Source organism: Giraffa tippelskirchi, chromosome X, assembly GCF_054371585.1.
Source record: "Giraffa tippelskirchi isolate mGirTip1 chromosome X, T2T-mGirTip1v1.2.pri, whole genome shotgun sequence".
In the NCBI taxonomy this organism is placed as follows: domain Eukaryota; kingdom Metazoa; phylum Chordata; class Mammalia; order Artiodactyla; family Giraffidae; genus Giraffa; species Giraffa tippelskirchi.
Window position 1 is genome coordinate 47,010,414 of NC_137289.1, and position 19,180 is coordinate 47,029,593.

At 38.8% G+C, this 19,180-nt stretch overlaps 1 pseudogene; it reads left to right on the plus strand.

Annotated features, from left to right (window-relative positions):
- Window positions 1-8,163: 8,163 nt before the first annotated feature.
- LOC145535638 (cAMP-regulated phosphoprotein 19 pseudogene) lies at window positions 8,164-8,553 on the plus strand (annotated as a pseudogene).
- Window positions 8,554-19,180: the final 10,627 nt, after the last annotated feature.

Genomic DNA, 19,180 nt, shown 5'->3' on the forward strand with positions numbered 1-19,180 from the left:
TTGGGAAATGCTCAAGATCTCTAATCATCAGGGAAATGCAAATCAAAACCAAAATGAGCTATCACACCTATCAGAAAGGCTATCATCAAAGAAACAAATAACAAATGCCAAGAAAAAGGAACCCTTATACACTGTTGGTGGGGATATAAATTGGTGACTGGTGTCGCCATAACTAAGTCGTGTATTTTTTACCACAATAAAAGACATTTTGATTGTGACCTACTGATTTGGTTTTATGATTATTAATCAGAAGCTACTGCTGAAAATGAGAAAACAGTAGTTACGGCTTTAAACTTAGTTGTTAAGATACAGAGTTACTTACTCATCGTGTACCCTCATTCTTAATCACTAACCCAGACATCCATTTGTTATATAAGCAAAGAATCAGGAAGCTACAGCCAAGCTCAAGGAAGCTTTTGAATATCTTCTGTACAGATTAAATAGCCTGATATAGCTTAATATTATTTACATTAAATGCGATAAGTAATTTTTAAAAGTGTGGGCTGAGGGAAGAGGGGAAAGGAACTTATATTGGAAGACCAAAATGGAGGTGTTTTTTGGTTTATTCAGACCTTGGAGTTGATGCTGCATAATCAGTTCTGACAATGCCCTCCACCCAAAGGTCACTGGGAACATACTTGGAATTGGTTTTATTGCTTCTTGCAGGGAGAGAGAATGAATGTCATGGGGGATCCATGGGGCACCTCATTAAAAGAGGACTATATACTAAGAAAGGACTTAGTATATAGGATATGGGTTCATGTTGGGTGATTTGGGCTTCCCTGGTGGCTCAGAGAGTAAAGAATCTGCCTGCAATGCAAGAGACCTGGGTTCAATCCCTGGGTTGGGAAGATCCCCTGGAGAAGGGAATGGCAACCCACTCCAGTATTCTGGCCTGGAGAATCCCATGGACAGAGGAGCCTGACAGTCCATAGCGTCTCAAAGAGTCAGACATGACTGAGCGACTAACATTTTAGGTGATTTGGGGAAGGATTCAAGGAAGAGGTCCTTCCACTGCCTATTGATGCTGTCAGGAAGCAGAGGTAATTTCATGATTGAATATCTCAATAAATCTTACCTAGAAGAAGGGAAGACTAGCCTGAGGGTAAAGCTATAAATGGTAGAGAAGCAGCAGTCACTAATATTAGCTCAAAGTGGGAAATAGTTATTTTGGTGGCTCAGGCCAAATTTATATTTAGTGTATATTCAAACATGGTTACATAGTGGTCTTTTTGTTTTTTTGATATTGATACATTGTATTTACAGAGTGGCCTTATTTGATGTTCATGATCTGTAAAAGTGTTTACATTCAATAGGAGAAAGCAAGATCTAGTTGTGAAAGTCAGGCCAGCTCCTGGATGTCAGAGCCTGATTTTCTCTTCCTCAGAAATTTTATCTACTATTACCCCACTTTCTCTATTTTCTTGTTGAGATCTTGCTGTACAATCAGACAGTTTCTAACATTATTGTTATGAGAGAGAGTGGAAGAGAAACTATCATATATTGAGTACATATCTTAGGCACTGTTGTATATATAGTGGTATAAAATATCATTTAAAAATAACATATAACCCTGAGACAGACAGAATCTACATTTTACAAAGAAAGAAACTGGGGCTCAAAGAGAATATATAACTTGCTCAAGCTGGGATAGAGACTGATTTTGAATCCAAATCTGTCTCCAAAGCCTTGTGTACTTTCTGCCTATTCTTTATGTCTGTACTATTTATTTAGGAAAATATTGTATTCAGAATTGAAACTTGGAGAGGTAATAATTCCCTGAATTCACAGTTTTATTGACTATTTTTAAGTTAGATTATATATGTCAGATGGCAGAACCTCTATAGGAAGCACATGATATTATAGTTCCATTCCACCAGTTACTACAAATACCCAGAGGGAAGATAGCAGGAAAAAAGTATTTGAGGCTATCTTATGGATTCTCTTCCCTAGGAGAAATTTAGGAACTGGCCATTTAAAGAAAGTGTTTCCTCGAGGTGAGCATCTGGGAATAAGGATCCGTTCCATTTTAGTTCCTACAGCTTCTGCCACTTGGTGAAGACACGCAGGCTCAGCCTTGCTCATCTCTAGGAGCCATCTGACTATCAGGCAGGGGGAAACATTAAGAAACCTGGACTCACAGCTCAGTCACTCAGCAAGTCAGCCTTCCTACAAGTCCCTTTCTGACCTAATATTCTAATCTAATAAATGAGCTCTTGCCTAGTTTCTTAGGAATACATTTCTACTTTATAATCCAGTTCCAGTAACTAAATCCTCCTTATGAGAAGTCCTCACATTCGTTCTCTTTTCTGTAACACTGGATTGTGGACAAAGAATGTCTCCTGCCATTTCAGTAAGCCAAGGATGTTGCAGCTATACAGCCATCAGCTACTAGAGCCCCCAACCAGTGCACCCTGTGGGGATTTCAGGATGAAGAAAGACAGGATACTGGCCCTAGATAGTGAAGGTGCATATCAAAGGAATAATTTCAGTGAGCCCAGACTCTTGCATCTTCCCATACATAGAAAGGGCTTTCCTGGTAGCTCAGCTGGTAAAGAATTTGCTTGCAATGCAAGAGACCCCGGTTCAATTCCTGGGACAGGAAGACCCCCTGGAGAAGGGATAGGATACCCACTCCAGTATTCCTGGGCTTTCCTGGTGGCTCAGATGGTAAAGAATCCACCTGCAACACAAGAGACCTGGGTTTGATCTCTGGGTTAGGAAGATCGCCTGGAGGAGGGATATTGTCAAGGCTGTATATTGTCACTGTGCTTATTTAACTCATATGCAGAGTATATCATGTGAAATGCCAGGCTGCATGAAGCACAAGCTGGAATCAAGATTGCAGGGAGAAATATCAATAACCTCAGATATACAGATGACACCACCCTTATGGCAGAAAGCAAAGAGGAACTAAGGGGCCTCTTGATGGGGGTGAAAGAGGAGAGTGAAAAAACTGGCTTAAAACTCAACATTCATAAAGCTAAGGTCATGGCATCTGGTCCCATCCTTTCGTGGCAAATAGATGGGGAAACAATGGACACAGTGAGAGACTTTATTTTCCTGGGCTCCAAAATCACTGAAGATAGTGACTGCAGCCATGAAATTAAAAGATTCTTGCTCCTTGGAAGTAAAGCTATGACCAACCTAGACAACATATTAAAAAGCAGAGATGTAACTTTACTGACAAAGATCCGTCTAGTCAAAGCTATGGTTTTTGCAGTAGTCATGTATGGATGTGAGAGTTGGACTGTAAAGAAAGCTGAGCGCTGAAGAATTGATGCTTTTGAAGTGTGGTGTTGGAGAAGACTCTTGAGAGTCCCTTGGACTGCAAGGAGATCCAACCAGTCAATCCTAAAGGAAATCAGTCCTGAATATTCATTGGAAGGACTGATGCTGAAGCTCCAATATTTTGGCCACCTGATGTGAAGAACCGACTCATTGGAAAAGACCTGATGCTGGGAAAGATTGAAGGCAGGAGGAGAAGGGGACGACAGAGGATGAGATGGTTGGATGGCATCATCAACTCGATGGACACGAGTTTGAGCAAGCTCTGGGAGTTGGTGTTGGACAGGGAAGCTGTTGGTGTACTGTAGTCCATTGGGTCACAAAGAGTCGGACACAACTGAGTGACTGAACTGAACTGATACATAGAAAAGCACTATAATCATTAACTGAGATGTCTGTTTCTGTGATTAACAGTAATCTTTTAATGTTCAACGACATGTTATTTTTTGTTGTATGTTTGTTTGTTTTTGTTTTTCCCCAGAAAAAAACTCCTATATATACTGACTCCTCTCTTACCTCTTTGAAACAGTCCCTCAGAGGCTTATCCCAGGCTTAAGTCCTCAGTAAGTCTGCCAAATAAAAACATAATCCTCTACTTTTAGTTTGTGCATTTTCTTTCCAGTCAAGAGGATCACTTTGTTAAAAGTCAAATGCATATGTCTTAATTTTGTTTGATACTTCTAAATCTCCCTTCAACAGGATTGTACTACTTTTGTAGGTGAAGAAATAACAAAGTTTTGACAGGCATATTCCTCTTTTCATATTTAGTTAAATTACTTCCAAGATTTACATATAACATGACTGACCACCCCCTTTATGGAATTCTCTAAATATTCAAACCTGTGAGTTCAAATCTTAGAATCAGATAGGCTTAGTTTGAACCCCAACTCTTCCATTAAACTCCCTTAGCCAAAACACTTAACCTCACTGAACCTCAGATTCCTCATCCCAAAACTGGAGATAATAATGTTTATCTCAGAAGGTTGTTGGGAGAGCAAGATGCTGTATTTAAGGCCAAGAAAAGTACCAGAAGCAAGTGTTCATGAAGTGGTAACTTATTTTTAAAAATTCAGGAAAAATTCGCATAAGATGACCTATTTTGAAGTGTACAACTCAGGCTCCCTTGGTGACTCAGTGGTAAAGAATCTGCCTGCCAACACAGAGGACAGGAATTCAATTCCTGATTCAGGAAGATCCCACATGCCACGGAGCAACTAGGCCTGTGCCACAACTACTGAGCCTGTGCTCTAGAGTCCGTCAGCCACAACTATTGAGCCCACGTGCCACAACTACTGAAGCCTGCTCGCCCTAGAGCCCATGCTTCACAATGAGAGAAGCCAACTCAATAAGCCCATGCACTGCAACTGGAGCATAGCCCCCACTCATCAAGACTAGAGAAAAGCCTGTGCATCAACAAAGACCCAGCACAGCCAAAATTAAAAAAAATAAACTGTACAATTCAATAATATTTAGTACATTCACAGTGTTGTGCAGCCATCACCTCTGTCTACTCCCAACTCATTTTCATTGTGTCCAAGAGAGATACAGTGTAGTAGCGCCTTTATAGCTCAAAAAATGTTTTGCCCACTATTGTTGATAAGGCAAAAGGCATCACAGTGAGGACATCAAGATCACAATCTATGCTGATTAAGTACAACACCCCATTCATTGTGATCTCTGGTGTGATGCTATCTGTAAAAATTCAGCAAAATGCAGGTATAATTCCTAGCCTACTTGCTTTAAGGGTTACTTTCAGGATTTTTCATCTCACAAGGTCAGCCTGCAGGGGTTTTGTATGGCTCAGTTGCCCTTTCCATTCGTCATCATACCGTGAAGTTTTATTTAAGCACATTACTCAGCTAGGTTCTGTGCCAACTTCTTGTAACACAATTTATCATTGACCCAGACTAGGTATTTGCTAATTCACTCAGAATTAATTGTGCACTTTAATCTTTTCATTGAATTGGTTCCCATATCTGTAGCTTTTATAACCACAAGTACTAGCTGCATACTGATTAAAAATTTCCCATCAATTGTATATGAGATATGACTATAAATTTTCTTTTTAATTTTCCTTCTATGACTCATAAACTGGCTTAGAAGCAATTTTGAAAAGGAGTAAAAGGTTTGCAAGCAATAGTGGTATCCATGGAATAAATGTTATTTTTCTCTTAGGAGGTTATTCAGATGTATATACATTCTGATTTGTTAAAAAGATTTTGTTATATTACAGTCCCAGTTAATATTCTCCATTTCAACATTGCTTTAGAATCCTCATTTTTTAGGAGAAATTTCAGCACCTTTTTTGATTTTCAGACTATAAGATATAAGCTTTTTTACATTCAGCTTTTTTTAAAACAGTTTTTGATGATGCAGTCATGTGTTGCAATGAGTAAAACATTCTTTACAGGTAGATAGAAGAGCAGTTAGTACCATTCATAACCTGTGTCAATTGCTTGTTTTGGCATAATGCTAGAATAAGAGAACACAAGACTAGAAATATGTTAGGAAACCCAGGTTCTGGTCCTCAGCCTGAAACTAAATAGCTCTGTAATTTGGGGCATGTCACATCTTCATACAGAGACCAGTTTTCTTATCTGTCACACCGTTATATTTCTTCTATGTACCTCATTAATATGCTGCAAAGACAAACCCAATATTTTCCAAGTTTAACTGATTACCTTCACCACCTATTCTCCCAACTCTTCTTCCCAAATCTTGTTTTTAAGCTCCAAATTGTTTCAGAAATCTTTCTTCTTTGTTCCATTCTCATTGTCCTAGATCAAATCCTATTCATCTCAGTCTTCTGGGACATTGCAATAAACTGGTCAGTCTGCCTTCATCCTTGCTTTTCCGCAAACAATCCTCTATAAGATTTATATACTGAAAACACAGCTTAAAGCATGGAATGACTTCCCATTATAAAGTGATAAAATTTACTTTTTAAGTCTGATATACAAGGTTCAGGCTTCCCTTATGGCTCAGCAATAAAGAATCTACTTTCAATGCAGTAGCTACAAGAACCGCGAGTTCAATCTCTGGTTTGGGAAGATCCTCTGGAAGAGGGCATAGCATCCCACTCCAGTATTCGTGCCTGGAGAATCCCGTGGGCAGAGGATCCTGGAGGGCTACAGTCCATAAGGTCACAAAGAGTTGGACATGACTGAAGTAACTTAGCATGCACACATACAAGGTTCATCAGATACATCTTCATTCTACCTTACCAACAGTGAACCCATAACGCACCATAGGAGATTACTCATATCATTCAATCTACAGTAATTCTTACCATAACAAATGCTTAAGATGCACCATGCCAGATCCGTGGATCTATCTAATTTCATTTCAGCATGGTAAAAGTTCAGTGTATCATTGCTAATATCCTGAACCAAGAACAAATCACGGCAGTTCTCTGCTCTGGCTTTCTTGGAGGCTATAGGAGGCTACTAAACTCTATAGATGCAACCTGAAAGTATGGGGCGTTAAAGTCCCAGGGATGAAGGACACCTCTCAACCAAAGGAGGACAAAAGTCAATAGATAAATGCCCCATCTTTTCTGTTCTGTGATGGGACAATTCCAAGGCCTGTTCTGTACAGCTGTTCAGAGTTTCTAGAAGGATTGAACTCCAGTTGCCCACAGCAGTTGTACTCTTTTTCTTTGGGAAGTGATTCTTGAGATCACTTCCAGGATACGCTACCCATACCCAGTCCTTTTTTCAAAGTCTACCTTCTGGGCAACTCCAATTAAGTATATGTGCTGCCGAAGCAAGCACTCAGTAAACCCCAATTAAGATAATTCCTTATTTTTATCTACTTGACCTTTTGACCGTTATGAGAAGTAAGCTAAAGTCTTCTATTATGATACTGATTTTTTAACTTTTTCCTTATATTTCTATTACATTTTGCTTATATATTTCAAAGCTCTCTTGTTAGATGCCTAAAGGTTCATGACTATTTAAACTTATTGGGGATAAAACTACCATAATGTTTCTCTTTGTCCCATTAATTATTCACCTTGAATTCTATTTTACATAATGTTAATATTGATACATTTGTTTTATTTTCTTAGCATTTTCCTCATATCTTCTTATACTTATTTTTATTTTATTTTGGCAGATCTCTTGTAAACAAAATAAAAGTGTATAGATGGATTAAAATTTCCATCTGATAGTAAAAATGAAAAGTATACTAATACATTCTATTAGCAAGGCTATAAGGACACAGTGACTCTCATATAGTATTCATGGGAATGCAAAGTAGTACAATCCTTTTGGATGGAGATTTGTAACTATTCATATCTAACAAAATTAAAACATATGCATTTGTCTAACAAAGTAATCCTATTCCTAGGAATTTACCCTGAAAATAGACCTACAATAATATAAAAATATATATGCAAAGGTTATTTGTTACAGTGTAATTTCAAAATACTGAAAACAAACTAAATGCTCATGCAGGAGACAACCTGAATAAAGTATGATACATCACACAGGGGAACACTAGACAGATGCAAAAAAAGAACAAGGAAGAACTTTATGAACTGACATGGAGTGATTTCCAGGATATATTGTTAAGTGAAAACAGTGTGTAAAATAGTATGTTATCTTTCCTGTGTAAAGAAACTTGAAAAGACATATACATTCTTTTTTTAAAAAATATTCTTTAAAAAGAATTATATATGTATGTATGTATAACTGAATCATCTTGCTGTACAGCAGTAGTTAACACAACACTGTAAATCAACTATATTTCAGTTTTAAAAAAAAGACTATCATTTTATGATGTGTCCAAGCAAAGGAAGATATTTGGGTCAAAAATATTAGAATCTCAGGGCATCGCAAAGCCAGAGAAGTGGGGTAAGGGGTAGCAAGAAGTATGCCTGCAGAAGTCCCTGAGGCAACCTCCGCAGAGGAGCAAAAGGAAATGGAAGATAAAGTAACCAGTCGAGGGAGAGCTGAAGAAGCAAAATTAAAAGCAAGGTATCCTCATCTGGGGAAAAAGCCTGGAGGTTCAATTTTTTTTAAGGAGACAATTGTGGAAAGGGCAAAAATATTTTTATTCTGGGGATTACAACATGGCCAAAGCAAACATGAAGAACAGCAACTTCCTACCGCAGCCCCTGGTAAGACAGAGGTCACTGGTGACCACATTCCCATTCCACAGGGCCTTCCTCAATGGAAACCATCTCTTGTTGCTAGTAAGCTGGCTGGCTGTTTAAAAGAGCTGAACTACATGAATCTTCTAATTCCCATTATTTCTCCTTAATATGTTATTCTTCCCCTTTTTATTTCCTTTTACTCACTCAGTCATTTGAGAGTGATGGATTTGCAGGTAGGAGTAAATTGTGCTGCTTTTTAAGGGAATAATATAATAACGTGTGTAGAGTTTCTGATTAGTTTAACAATGCACTGATGAAAAGAACATGTTAGAGAAATGTAAAGTAATCTACTTAAAAATAATTGTATGTATTATCCAACTCCTGGTGTAGGGCTGGTTCCAACAAGCAACAAGCAAGTTTTACAATTTTAATGTTTTGGCTTTCTTTAATTCATCCTAATTATAGCTTTGTATGTTAAGCTTATTTAAAATAACATCTATTGTATTAGTTTCCTCTGTATTTTCCTTTTAAATTTTGTAGAACAGAAGTTTAAGACCACAAGCTAGAAGAAAGGTCATGTATTTCATACACAAATAGATTTAGCTCCAAAAGATTTGTATCCCATGCTTGAACTTGAATGGCCTTAAATCTGTTTCAGCTTTAACAATAGAATTTTACTTGGGCAATGTTTGCCCATTCTGGTGTAACTTATGTGACTCTAGTGCTTAACAGTTGCTGTTGAAGCTAGTATTCTTATTCAGTTTTATAGTGTTAGAATACCTTTTATTGTTGAAGATGTGAATGAAGTGTGCGTGGGCACTGACTGTTGAATTCACTTTTGTGCCTTTTTTGTAAGTATGTTTTTCACAACCTCTCAGAAAATATTAATTCTCCAAATTCTCTTAATTCCTTTGCAAAGAATTTTTATCTATGAATCAGGAGTCTTAAGAAACTTGGATCTTGAGTCCTATGGACCTTCTTCATTTTTGATGAATTTGCTTTTGTGGATGATGCTGATTTCATAATGAACTTGCTTGCACCTAGAGCTATGGTAATGTCACTGGAATTGATTAAAAAGAGTGTTAAAAGTTTGGATATTTCACTTCATTTTGGAATACATACTTCTGTGGGGAAGTGGTTTTGATAATAAAACTTATATTGAGTAAAAGTCTTTTTGGCTGAGCTCCTAGACTGACCCCATATTTTTTGTTTGTTTGTGGTCTAGATGAGTACTGAAACCAAAATCATCAGTATATAACAACTGTGTATGTATGTGGACACATATACATATATACAGTGTTTCTGTGTGCTCATTATACATATATGGATATACATGTATATATGTAAAAAAAGAAATATGGAAAAATAAGCTAGGAGTTAATGAGATTCATTACTTACAAGTATAGTTGGGAGCAAAGTAGAAAGGAAAGGATATGGAAAAGAGTAGAAAGAATATGGAAGAGTATCATACTTTTCTAAATATACATTTTTGTATAGTTCTGAATTTTATAACCATGTTAATATTCATATGCTGCTGCTGCTGCTAAGTCGCTTCAGTCATGTCTGACTCTGTGCGACTCCATAAACTGCAGCCCACCAGGCTCCCCTGTCCCTGGGATTCTCCAGGCAAGAACACTGGAGTGGGTTGCCATTTCCTTCTCCAATGCATGAAAGGAAAAGTTGAAAGTGAAGTCGCTCAGTCATGTCTGACTCTTAGCGACCCCATGGACTACAGCCTACCAGGCTCCTCCGTCCATGGGATTTTCCAGGTGAGAGTACTGGAGTGGGTTGCCATTGCCTTCTCCGTAATATTCACATGTTTAAAAATAAATAAAATCAACAAGGATGGGGCAAAACAAAAAAAAAAATGTAATACAAACCAAAGCAAATGAACCTAATTTTATTTCAAACAAATAATATGACATGTAACATAGTGAATAGCAAAAGTGTGTGTAGAGAGAGATACAAAGACTTAACATAAGTAACTAAAATACAGTATTTTGACTGTATACCTTATGAAAACTCCAGGAAAGAAATTTGGACTCCCAATGATGTATGACTTAGAGCCAGTAACCTCTGAACTTTATTTCTGGCCTTTGTCTGTAAACTCCTGCAGCCTTCTGGTAAAGCTTGTCCCCATCATCCCTAGTCCTCCCATTTCACAAGATCCTCTTGCTACCTCTTTAATTGCCTTGGACAAGAACCTCTTTTAAATCTTGCACCAGTGGGACTTTTCTCTTTATAAAATGCCTGCACTCTGCTATTCAGTCTCTCTCAGTTCTGGACTTTGTCCCTGAGAGCCGTTCTCCCTGCCCCTTGGCTTGTGATTTTCTCTAATACAGTTTTGTTTTACTTATATAAAAAGATGATCATCATGAGTTTCAACATTTGAACCAAACATATGAGCTCTCCCATGACATATTAGGTTGCTATAACATAAATTAAGAATAAAGATGGAGTTGGAAACAAATATTGTACTCTTGTTGATAGGTTTGATTTTCACAGTGGTATGAATTAGCAATTCTGCAACTAACATATGTATTCCAAGATTGAGCATATAAGTAAATATATTGTCCTTAATGAGAGCTGAGTTTCTCACTGTTGGAGAGGGGAATTACAAATAAGGAAAGAGGGGAGGCAGTCCTAAGATGGCAGAGGAATAGGACGGGAAGAGCACTTTCTCCCCCACAAATTCATCAAAAGAACACTTGAATGCTGAGCAAATTCCACAAAACAACTTCTGAACACTGTCAGAGGACACCAAGCACCCAGAAAGGCAGCCCATTGTCTTTGAAAGGAGGTAGGACAAAACACAGAAGATAAAAAGAAAGACAAAAGAGTTAGGGATGGAGATCCATCCCAGGGAGGGAGTCGTAAAAGAGGAGAAGTTTCCAAATACCAGGAAACCCTCTCACTGGCGGGTCTGTGGGGAGTTTTAGAATCTCAGAGGGCAACATAACTGGGAGGAAAAATAAATAAATAAATAAATAAATAAAACCCACAGATTACATGCAAAATGGCAACTCCCAGCAGAGAAGTAGCCCAGACTCTCACATCCGCCACCAGCAAGTGGGGGCTGAACAGGGAGGCGTGGGCTGCATTGCCTAGGGTAAGGACCAGGACTGAATGCCCTGACGGCAATCTGAGGGAGCTAACGTGAGATAGCAACCCAAACTGTGGGATAGCCAAAGAGAGAGGGAGAGAGAGAGAGAAAGAGAGAGAGAGAGAGAAGTTTCCCCTGAAAAGCCCTAACCTAAGGCATTGCCAGGCCACTCACAGAACAAAGGACTGAGCAAACACCAGAGGAGAGCTAGCCGGCAGCGGACCGGCCCATCCCCCACCAGAGGCAGGGAGGCAGGCAGAAGGCAGCCAGAGACAGAAAGGGGCAAACTCAGCCCCAGAGATAGCATCCTCCACCAAACTGTGAGCAGGCTTCCAGTTGCAAACCAAGGCTTCCTGGGATCCTGGACAGATGATATCCACCGGGAGGGTTGCAGCCAGAGATCAGCTCCCCAGAAGAGACACACAACACACCTGAGACGGCACACCCGGGAAACCGAGCGCCTGGGACAGGGGAGGTGATAAGATGCACCGCACATAAGGAGCGTGTGCTCGCCAAGAACCTGGTCGCCTGAGCTGCTCGGGCCTGCACAAAACGCAGGCCCAACCGAGTGTACGCCTATGTGGAGTACCCAATAACCTGAACCTGAGCAGCTTAGACCTGGGAAGTGCACGCAACCCAGGGCCTGCTTTAGACAGATCCCCTGCAGAGCAGCCTGGAGCCTAAGAAGTGTAGACTGGGAAAGCACACATGCCGTGAGTGGGGACAAACCCAGTGTAGCCTAGACACTGTGAGCATTCCCCACACATGCCAGTGATATTTGTTTGCAGTGTTCCTCCCTCCCCACAGCACAATTGAACAAGTGAGCCTAAATAAGTGTCCACCTTCTTCCCCTTGTGTCAGGGTGGAAATTAGACAATGAAGAGACTTCCAAACAGAAGAAGCCAAAATAAACAGAGGGAACCGCTTTGGGAGTGACAGGTGCAACAGATTAAAACCCTGTGGTTAGCACTGACTACATTGGAAGGGGCCTATAGATCTTGAGAAGTATAAGCTGGAACAAGGAACTATCTGAAACTGAAGTGACCCACACTGCCCACAATAGCTCCAGAGAAATCTAGATATATTTTTACTATTATCATTTAATTTTTTTTAATTTTTCATTCTTTTTATTTTTAAGTCCTCTATTACTCCTTTAATTTTCAATTTTATAACCTACTAGTACCTTGCAAAAAAAGACCCTATTTTTAAAGCAAATTTCATATATATTTTTTATAATCTTTGTGATTTTGTTTTGTTTGTTTGTTTTTTAACATTGTATTATTGAGAGTGTAACCTCTGCTCTAGATTTTTAATCTTTGCTTTTTGGTATTTGTTATCAATTTTGTACATTTAAGAATCCAATCTTCAGTACCCATTTTTACTTAGTAGTATGACTACTGGCTTGATTGCCCTCTCCCCCTTTTGACTCTCCTTTTTCTCCCCTAGGTCATCTCTATGTCCTCCCTCCCCCTCCTCTTCTCTACTCAACTCGGTGAATCTCTTTGGGTATTCCAGGCTGTGGAGAACACTTAGGGAACTGATTATTGGCTAGATCTGTCTCTCTCCTTTTGAGCCCCCCTTCTTCTCTTCCTGGTCACCTCTATCTCCTTCCTCTCTCTTCTATTCTCTATGTAACTCCTTGAACCTTTCTGGGTGTTCCAGGCTGTGGAGAGCACATAGGGATTTGATTACTGGCTAACTTGTTCTCTCCACTTTTGATTCCCCCTCTTCTCCTCCTGGTAACCTCTATCTCGGTCCTCCCTATTCTCCATGTAACTCAGCAAACCTTTCTGGGTGTCCCTCATTGTGGAGAATCTTTTCTCCATTAACGTAGATGTTTTATCATTGGTGCTGTATGGATGGAGAAGTCTTGAGGCCACTGTAAGAATAAGACTGAAAACCAGAGGCAGGAGACTTAAGTCCAAAACCTGAGAACACCAGAGAACTCCTGACTCCAGAGAACATTAACTGATAAGAGCTCATCCAAAAGCCTCCATACCTACACTGAAACAAAGCTCCACCCAAGATCCAACAAGTTCTAGAGCAAGACATACCACACAAATTCTCCAGCAACGCAGGAACATAGCCCTGAGCTTTAATATACAGGCTGCCCAAAGTCACACCAAACCCATAGACATCTAAAAATTCACTACTGAACACTTAATTGCACTCCAGAGAGAAGAAATCCAGCTCCACCTACCAGAACATGGACACAAGTTTCCCTAACCAGGAAACCTTGACAAGCTGCTCATCCCACCCCACCCACAGGGAGGAACCTCCACAATAAAGACGAACCACAAACTGCCAGAATACAGAAAGGCCACCCCAAACACGGCAATCTAAACAAGATGAAAAGGCAGAGGAATACTCAGCAGGTAAAGGAACATGATAAATGCCCACCAAACTAAACAAAAGAGGAGGCGATAGGGAGTCTACCTGAAAAAGAATTCAGAATAATGATAGTAAAAATGATCCAAAATCTTGAAAACAAAATGGAGTTACAGATAAATAGCCTGGAGACAAGGATTGAGAAGATGGAAGAAATGTTTAACAAGGACCTAGAAGAAATAAAAAAGAGTCAATCAATAATGAATAATGCAATCAGTTCAGTTCAGTCACTCAGTCGTGTCCGACTCTCTGCGACCCCATGAATTGCAGCACGCCAGGCCTCTCTGTCCATCACCAACTCCCGGAGTCTACCTAAACCCATGTTCATCGAGTCGGTGATGCCATCCAACCATCTCATCCTCTGTCGTCCCCTTCTCCTCCCTCCCCCAAACCTACCCAGTATTAGGGTCTTTTCCAATGAGTCAACACTTCGCATGAGGTGGCCAAAGTATTGGAGCTTCAGCTTCAACATCAGACCTTCCAATGAACACCCAGGATTGATCTCTTTTAGGATGGATTGATTGGATCTCCTTGCAGTCCAAGAAACTCTCAAGAGTCTTCTCCAACACCACAGTTCAAAAGCATCAATTCTTCGGCACTCAGCTTTCTTCACTGTCCAACTCTCACATCCATACATGACCCCTGGAAAAACCATAGTCTTGACTAGACGGACTTTTGTTGGCAAAGTAATGTCTCTGCTTTGAAATATGCTATCTAGGTTGGCCATAACCTTCCTTCCAAGTAGTAAGCGTCTTTTAATTTCATGGCTGCAGTCACCATCAGCAGTGATTCTGGAGCCCAAAAAAGTAAAGTCTGACACTGTTTCCACTGTTTCCCCATCAATAACTGAGATCAAAAGCACTCTGTAGGGAACCAGCACTAGAATAACTGAGGCACAAGATAGGATAAGTGAGGTGGAAGATAGAATGGTGGAAATAAATGAAGCAGAGAGGAAAAAAGAAAAAAGAATTAAAAGAAATGAGGACAACGTCAGAGACCTCTGGGACAATGGTAAATGCCCCAACATTCGAATCATAGGAGTCCCAGAAGAAGACAAAGAGAAAGGCCACGAGAAAATACTTGGGGAGATAATAGTTGAAAACTTCCCTAAAGTGGGGAAGGAAATAGTCACACAAGTCCAAGAAACCCAGAGAGTCCCAAACAGGATAAACCCAAGATGAAACACTCCAAGACACATATTAATCAAATTAACAAAGATCAAACACAAAGAATAAATATTAAAAGCAGCAAGGGAAAAACAACAAATAACACACAAGGGGATTCTCATAAGGGTAACAGCTGATCTTTCAATAGAAACTCTTCAGGCCAGAAGGGAATGGCAGGACATACTTAAAGTGATGAAAGAGAAAAACCTACGACCCAGATTATTATACCAAGCAAGGATCACATTCAGATATGAAGGAGAATTCAAAAGCTTTACAGAGAAGCAAAAGCTGAGAGAATTCAGCACCATCAAACCAGCTCTTCAACAAATGCTAAAGGATCTTCTCTAGAGAGGAAACACAGAAAAGGTGTATAAACTTGAACCCAAAACAACAAAGTAAATGGCAATGGGATCATACTTATCAATAATTACCTTAAATGTAAATGGATTGAATGCCCCAACCAAAAGAGAGACTGGCTGAATGGATACAAAAACAAGACCCCTATATATGTTGTCTACAAGAGACCTACCTAAATACAAGGGACACATACAGACTGAAAGTGAAGGGCTGGAAAAAGATATTTCACATAAATGAAGACCAAAAGAAAGCAGGAGTAGCAATACTCATATCAGATAAAATAGACTTTGAAATAAAGGCCGTGAAAAGAGACAAAGAAGGACACTACATAATGATCAAAGGAGCAATCAAAGAAGAAGATATAGCAATTGCAAATATATATGCACCAAACATAGGAGCACCACAATATGTAAGGCAAATGCTAACAAGTATGAAAGGGGAAATTAACAATAACACAATAATAGTGGGAGACTTTAATACCTCACTCATACCTATGGATAGATAACTAAACAGAAAATTAGCAAGGAAACACCAACTTTGAATGATACAATGGTCCAGTTATACCTAATTGATATCTATAGGACATTTCACCCCAAAACAATGAATTTCACCTTTTTCTCAAGTGCACACGAAAACTTCTCCAGGAGAGATCACATCCTGGGCCATTAGTCTAGCCTTGGTAAATTGCAAAAAATTGAAATCATTCCAATCATCTTTTCTGATCACAGTAAAATAAGATTATATGTCAATTACAGGGAAAAAAAAACTATTAAAATTCCAACATATGGAAGCTAAACAACACACTTCTGAATAACCAACAGATCACAGAAGAAATCAAAAAAGAAATCAAAAATTGCATATAAATGAATGAAAATGAAAACAAAGCAACCCCAAACCTATGGGATTCAGTAAAAGCAGTGCTAAGGGGAAGGTTCATAGCAATACAGGCTTACCTCAAGAAACAAGAAAAAAGTCAAATAAATAACCTGACTCCACACCTAAAGCAACTAGAAAAGGAAGAAATGAAGAACCCAAGGGCTAGTAGAAGGAAAGAAATCTTAAAAATTAGGGCAGAAATAAATGCTAAAGAAACAAAAGAGACCATAGAAAAAATCAACAAAACTAAAAGCTGGTTCTTTGAGAAAATAAATAAAATTGACAAACCGTTAGCCAGACTCATCAAGAAACAAAGGGAGAAGAATCAAATCAACAAAATTAGAAATGAAAATGGAGAAATCACAACAGACAACACAGAAGTACAAAGGATCATAAGAGACTACTATCAGCAACTATATGCCAATAAAATGGACAACTTGGAAGAAATGGACAAATTCTTAGAAAAGTATAACTTTCCAAAACTGAACCAGGAAGAAATAGAAAATTCTTAACAGACCCATCACAAGCATGGAAATCGAAAGTGTAATCAGAAATCTTCGAGCAAACAAAAGCCCAGGATCAGACGGCTTCACAGCTGAATTCTACCAAAAATTTAGAGAAGAGCTAACACCTATCCTATTCAAACGCTTCTAGAAAATTGCAGAGGAAGGTAAACTTCCAAACTGATTCTATGAGGCCACCATCACCCTAATACCAAAACCAGAAAAAGATGCCACAAAAAAAGAAAACTGCAGGCCAATAACACTGATGAACATAGATGCAAAAATCCTTAACAAAATTCTAGCAAGCGGAGTCCAACAACATATTAAAAAGATCATACATCATGACCAAGTGGACTTTATCCCAGGGATGCAGGTATTCTTTAATATCCACAAATCAATCAATGTAATACACCACATTAACAAATTGAAAGATAAAAACCGTATGATTATCTCAATAGACACAGACAAAGCCTTTGACAAAATTCAGCATCCATTTATGATAAAAACCCTCTAGAAAGCAGGCATAGAAGGAACATACCTCAACATAATAAAAGCTATATATGACAAACCCACAACAAACATTATCCTCAATGGTGAAAAATTGAAAGCATTTCCCCTAAAGTCAGGAACAAGACAAGGGTGCCCACTCTCACCACTACTATTCAACATAGTTTTGGCCACAGCAATCAGAGCAGATAAAAAAATAAAAGGAATCCAGATTGGAAAAGAAGTAAAACTCTCACTGTTTGAAGATGACATGATCCTCTACATAGAAAACCCTAAAGACTCCACCAGAAAATTACTAGAGCTAATAATGAATATAGTAAAGTTGCAGGATATAAAATGAACACACAGATATCCTTTGCATTCCTATACACTAACAGTGAGAAAATAGAAAGAGAAATTAAAGAAACGATCCCATTCACCATGGCAACGAAAAGAATAAAATACTTAGGAATAAATCTACCTAAAGAAGCAAAAGACCTATATATGGAAAACTATAAAACACTGATGAAAGAAATCAAAGAGGACACAAATAGATGGAGAAATATACCATGTTCATGGATTGGAAGAATCAATATAGTGAAAATGAGTATACTACCTAAAGAAATCTATAAATTCAATGCAATCCCTATCAAGCTATCAACGGTATTTTTCACAGAACTAGAACAAATAATTTCACATTTTGTATAGAAATACAAAAAACCTTGAATAGCCAAAGCAACCTTGAGAAAGAAAAATGGGACTGGAGGAATCAATCTGCCTGACTTCAGGTTATATTACAAAGTTGCAGTTATCAAGACAGTATGGTACTGCCACAAAGACAGGAATATAGATCAATGGAGCAAAATAGAAAGCCCAGAGATAAATCCATGCACCTATGGACACCTTATCTTAGACAAAGGAGGCAAGATGATACAATGGAAAAAGACAATCTCTTTAACAAGTGGTGCTGGGGAAATTGGTCAACCACTAGTAAAAGAATGAAACTAGAACACTTTCTAACACCATACACAAAAATAAACTCAAAATGGATTAAATGTCTAAATGTAAGACCAGAAACTATAAAACTCCTAGAGGAAAACATAGGCAAAACACTCTCTGACATGAATCACAGCAGGATCCTCTACGACCCACCTCCCAGAGTAATGGAAATAAAAGCAAAAATAAACAAATGGGACCTAATTAAAATTAAAAGTTTTGCACAACAAAGGAAACTATCAGCAAGGTGAAAAGACAGCCTTCAGAATGGGAGAAAATAATAGCAAATGAAGCAACTGACAAAGAATTAATCTCAAAAATATACAAGCAACTCCTGCAGCTCAATTCCAGAAAATAAACGACCCAATCAAAAAATAGACCAAAGAACTAAACAGGCATTTCTCCAAAGAAGACATACAGATGGGTAACAAACACATGAAAAGATGCTCAACATCACTCATTATCAGAGAAATGCAAATCAAAACCACAATGAGGTACCATCTCATGCTGGTCAGAATGGCTGCTATCCAAAAGTCTACAAGCAGTAAATGCTGGAGAGGGTGTGGGGAAAAGGGAACCCTCTTACACTGTTGGTGGGAATGCAAACTAGTACAGCCACTATGGAGAACAGTGTGGATTCTCCTTAAAAAACTGGAATAGAACTGCCATATGACTCAGCAATCCCACTGCTGGGCATACACAACGAGGAAACCAGAAATGAAAGAGACATATGTACCCCAATGTTCATTGCAGCACTGTTTATAACAGCAAGGACATGGAAGCAACCTAGATGTCCATTGGCAGACGAATGGATAAGAAAGCGGTGGTACATATACACAATGGAATATTACTCATCCATTAAAAAGAATGCGTTTGAATCAGTTCTAATGAGGTTGATGAAACTGGAGCCTATTATACA